Source organism: Gavialis gangeticus, unplaced genomic scaffold (genome assembly GCF_001723915.1).
Source record: "Gavialis gangeticus isolate Ggan-Ray unplaced genomic scaffold, GavGan_comp1, whole genome shotgun sequence".
In the NCBI taxonomy this organism is placed as follows: Eukaryota; Metazoa; Chordata; order Crocodylia; family Gavialidae; genus Gavialis; species Gavialis gangeticus.
Window position 1 is genome coordinate 17,107,149 of NW_017729000.1, and position 5,603 is coordinate 17,112,751.

Here is a 5,603-nt window from a genome sequence, read left to right on the forward strand (position 1 = left end):
GGGCATAGGGAAGCCAGGCAAATGCTGCTGTGCCTGCAAGTGTCTGCCAGAGCTGCGGCCAGGGAGCAGAGGGGAGGGGCCAGCCCTGCTGTGGAGCAGAGAGCCCTGCCCAGCCCAGAATGCGTGCCAGGATGCTGGGGGTGTCTGGTTTAGCTTAAACTAGCAAAGGGTCTGGGACAGACATTGCATAATCCGGTTTGACCAAAATCAGTTAAGTCTGCTACTACATTCAACCAGGTTTATCTCAAACTGATTTCAGCTATTTTCAAACTGGTTTATGTGCACTGAACATCTGCTCTGTTACACATTTATACCAGTTGCTGATCACTTAAACCAGTTTATGTGTAATGTCTGTCCCTAGCCAGGGAGTCCTTGACTTACAGCCTCTTCTTTGCCTGTGAAAGTCATGAGCTCTTTAGCTTTGACATCTGCATCACAAGCACCAGAGTATTTTGTTACAAAGCCTTCTGTAACATAAGGCCCTTTCTTAGTCATGCATCATTAAGCCCCTCCCTTCTGAACTCCTGAAAGAAACAGCTCTTTAGCAATTGATTGATTCTCAATGACCTAGGTCTCTCCCTGTGCCAACTCAGACTCGCATCAGATGGGCATCCTTTAAGGAATTGATACCAGATTTCTGAACTGTCTTTTTCTGTCTTGACTTGAATTCTGATCTCTAGTAAAACATCTTGTAGTGTTTGAGAATTCATGGATGCTTGAATGAGTAGATTGTGGCCTCTTTCAAAGCAACACACCTGTCTAAGACATGAGTCAGTTCAGTTGATCTGGTAGCAGTCAATTCTGATGGTCACACAGAATGGTCTTGTACTTTTTGATGTGGACTAGCTCATAGTGAAATGATGAGATTTTCAAACTCCTCCACATTCGTGGAATGTAGATGGAATTCCGGTGCTTACGTCTTTTTGTTCATCTGGGCCATACTCCTCGTTTAAAAGGCATTATACACTTATCAGAAGGCTTAATAGACATCCTATTTATGGTATTAGACAGCCTCTGCCCAGATGGTGGGATGGAATTAAGAGCAGCACATTTTCCCCAGGCAATAGTAGTTATCCTTCCCTGGTCTGAGCAGCGGTCTTCGGGAAAGTCAAGGACTGTTGGTGGAACAGCTTGCTTATAGGACTATGTAAGTGGTTCACTAAACCAGGTCACCATTTAAAAAAAATGAAATTATTGCTGGTTGTTAAGACCTTAAATAACTAACTTTTGAAAAGGGCACAGCCAGGTTAAAAGAATGTTGTTTTTAAATCGACAAAATATCATTTCTTAAGTTGTTTACAAGCAGAACTTTAATTTATTAACCTCCTCCCCTTTATTTAAATGGATTTACTTATTTTGTTGGGGGACTGGAGTAAATTTCCCCTCTGGTTGGGGAAATTTTCACTTTTGCTTTAAGATTTTATATTCCATATATATTCCATAAATGATATTGTGCATTGCAATATCTGCTTTTGTATAAAAACTAAAAACAAAGAAACATACATATGTCATCACATAGCCTCCCTGCCATCACCCTGCATTTCACACAGATATAAACCCTGCATTTTGTTCCAACTCTGACCCAACACAATCACTTAGATTAGAGAGAGATGTTTGCCCTCATTTGACAAATGTCACTTTAAATCTGGGAATTAATGTTGACCTGTGCTAACAATAGCTGGAGGCATATACAAAGACTGGACAAGAATAACAAGGTGGTGCTGAGTATAGTTCTGGGGTTTTCCTTTCCCCTAAAGCAGCAGCTTCCAAGAACAGAAAGCTCTTGAATTCACCTGCCGTCTAAGGCACTCAGGAACCAGGGACTCCAGTTTCTTGCTCTATCCCCCAGCTGTATTGTGTTCATAAGATACAAGTTATGTTCATTATGGTTACCCAAGACCTTTGTAAAGTAAAGGTTTTGTGACAACACAGCATGTGGGAAATAGTCCAAAGTACAGCAATTCTCAGTAACAGCTGTGATTATAAAGAGCCAGACCCAAGAACTGTGTGACTCAATACTGAGATTTTCAAGGACGGTGGGTCCCTGCAGCTTTGAAATCAGATTCACGGTTTATCAGTGTTATTGATGATACCAGCAAGAATTTGGAAGCAATACTTGGAAACTTGTTAAATCTCCAGAAATGATTTAACTTTTCTGATTACACATAGCATTTAGTGGCCTGCATTGGAGACTCTTGCAATCCATAGTATGTTGTAATTTACCAATCATTCTGGGAATTGTCAAGCCACTACCACTTTGCTGACAGCGGTTCAAAAATTGCATTTGATCTGCACATACATCACAAGAACCTCACACATAGAGCCTATATTAATCCAGAGATTTATTGATGGCAAGGGCACAAGTTCAGATTAATCAGTGAAGTCACTGAATTTTCATTACTGTATCTTGAACTTCCTCTCTTGCCACTACTTCTCTGGGGACAATACGATTATTTTCCACAGTGAAATCACAAGAGGCATATGAGCCAAACAGAGAGTAGAATGGAGAGAGATTATGATGTCTGTGTACAAGTGCAAAGAGAGAGCGGGCTATTTCTCATTAAATGCTTCACAGTTTGCACAAGTGATCAGATAAGCTTCAATACAAGGAGGCCACTGGCTGTTATTCAGACTGGAAGAAGTCATCAGTAACTATTTTCATTTTTGGTTACGCAAAGAAAACATTAATATTAGCAAGCAAGGCACTCTGCTAACCTGAGGGGAATATAACCTAATGCTAGACATTTGTCAATTGCCAGAAACCATTCAAATCAATTACATTTTTCTCCTGAATGTTCTGAATCCTAATCAGTACCTGTGAGTCACCAGTGTAAAACAATACAGAGTAATTGCACATACAGGCACAGTGGACTTGTATATTGCTAATTAGCTAAGTAACTCCCTTGGGAAAGCTTCTGTTAGCTCAAATCAATTTAAATTAAGAAATACATTGGAACATGACAACTGTAGAGAAGCAGATGAATTGGAATGGATACTGAGTTTAATTTTTTTTCCCCTAGAACTCATCTCTTCTGCTGTCTTCCTTCTCTAGAAGATCATTTGCAATCAGGCTGTTTTAAAATGGTGACACTGATACATGGGCATTTAGTATGCAAATTACTTGTGTAACTGCCCCAAATACGTTTTATTCTTCAGAGAGTGTGAGTTCAATGCTGACTGCTTCAACATCTTTGCAGACAAGTAGACATTGGTTATCATTAATTATTTTGGGAAAGACCAATAATTACTAACAAGTTGCATTTCTGTCAGGCAAACAAAACAAAAACTCGGTGCTCCACATATACTGGTTTTGCAGATGGCTTACAGATGTGCTGAATGGTGCATAACATTTGGGACATTTGGGGAGTCAATTGAGTTAAGCAGTGTGTAAAACCAGAGTTTAAAAATGCAGAGAAAATAAGCTAACCTTCTGGATTTGGTTCATGTTCCATCATTGCAAGCACTGCTTACAGCTCTCAGATATTACTTCCTCTTTCCTATTTCTTTCACACTTGAGGAACTATCGCCCTGAGTAGTTTTTAATGTGACCATTAAGCCTACATGGGGGAGAAGTGGAGAAGATGGCATGTTAATAGGAAAAAAAATGCCTTTTCAATGCTCCAGTTGCTCAGTGGCTGAGGAGGGGAGGTTGTTCTTTTTGCTGTTGTGAAAATGGACAGATGCACAGGATCGAGTTGCATTAGATCAATGAAGGCATGTAGGTTTTGTGCTGCTAAGTGAAACAAGACTTAACTTCTAGGTGTCTGGCCTCTGTCATGGAATGTACAGCCTTGAGTTCAGTACCTGAGCTCCCTCTACCATGCATGGAGAGACTTTGGTGCCTTGGAATGACATACGTACATCCAGAATACTACAAGGGTAGCCACTTGAGCTAATCAGCAGGAACTGCTGGTAACAGAGGGGTGTCTTAAGCTCTGCAGGGTATTGTTGCTTCACTTTGGGACAAGCGGGGAGGGGGACCTACCTCCATTCACAACTCATGGCCCTCTACTGGCATTCAGGCTCCTGACAGACGTTACACTTAAAACATGATTAACATTCATTCAGTTAATGGTGTGATAAAATGAGGAATTAGCCACATGGTTATTATACACAATATGTGCAGTAACTTTGTAGCTGGTTCCTCTTGTGCCTTTAATTGAACGTGTGGCCAGTGCCCAGCCTTTGGAGCACATGGAAGCCTTTTTAGAAGCTAGGAGTGCTGAATGGGACTCCCAGATGGAAAAGGATACCATGTGCTTTCCCATCTGGAAACTGCTCCCGGCCAGGGGAGCACAGGGAGCTACACTTGCTACTTGCTAGTTCAGAGTGAGCCCACAATTGGGCGAACCTTTTTGGCAGGCATGCCACAAATTAGCCCCCAACCTTCCATGAGTGCCATTCCAATCCCCTTCCTCTGCCCGATCTACTACTCTGCTTTATGCTTCCTGCCGTGTGCTCCATGACCCCCCTGTTGCTTTGCTTTCTGCTTCCTGCCCTATCTGCTGCTGTTTTCTGTCCCCTCCCTGATCTGCCACATGCCACACACAGAGGCTGTCTATACCACTTGTGGCACACACGAGGCAGGTTGGCCTCCCCTGTTTTATACAATCATCTAATTATTAGTGGAATCACCAAGATATAGGGAAACCCTTCTCTGTTTAATAGATTTGAAGTAGAGATGCACCGATACGTCAGTCTGATATTGATGTAAAGAAAATTGGCTGTATTGGAAATTGGCCCGATGGGGTCAATAATTTGGCCAAGAAATGCCTGTGTGTGCACGCAGCTGCAGTGCAGCACTCAGGTTGCGAGAAGCAGAGCCTGGCAGCGTGGAGAGCTGCCTCTAGTTGGTAAGTCCGTTGTGTTGGAAGGGGAGGAGGGAGGGAAGGGGTATGGGGGGGGCAGGTCAACCCTCCCATGGTTAGGGAGGGTGCAAAAGCACGTGCTGCCCAGATGGGGCAGGCGTGGGATGAAGGTGTGGCTTGGGGGGGGGGGTGGCTTCTGCCACTGCTTGTACCCCAGGAGGGCGGGGGGACAACAACAATGTGTAACCCCGGATCTGTATGGGGTCAGTGGGTGGGCTGGAGCTGGGCTCTTCTCACTGGGGGCGGGAGCTATGGAGGGAGCTGCAACCACTCCAGATTTCACTGTAGCTCCCTCCCAGCACCATTGCAGGCCTGGTGCAGCACTGGCTCTTCCTGGCTCAACCTCTGCCTTCTCTAATGCAGGGCACAGGTTAGCGGCGTGGCTCGTCGGGGTGGGGGGGCAGCTCCCTTCCAGTGCTGCTACGTGCCTGACACAGCCCCGGCTCTTCCTGGTGTGTGGCAGGAGGTGGGGGTTGAGCCAGGAAGAGCTGGGGCTGCGCCGGGAGCATGGTGGCAGCAGTGCTGGGAGGGTGCTATGGTAAAATTTGGGGTGGCTACAGCCCCCTTGGTAACCTCCGCTCTGAGCCCAGCCCCTGGCAAGAAGAGCCTGGCTCCAGCCTGCAGCTGCAGCCTGTCTGCCTCACCCCACGCAGATCTGGGGACACATGCTTCCCCCCCCCCCCCCCCCCCGCCCCCACAAAACAAGAACCACCCCCCCCCCCCCCCCCCACCCCC

At 45.2% G+C, this 5,603-nt stretch overlaps 1 protein-coding gene across 2 annotated transcripts in view; it reads left to right on the top strand.

Moving 5' to 3' along the window:
• ARHGAP26 (Rho GTPase activating protein 26) overlaps positions 1–5,603 on the top strand; it is a 456,593-nt gene that overhangs the window by 332,582 nt on the left and 118,408 nt on the right. The gene's annotated exons all lie outside the window — the stretch shown is intronic.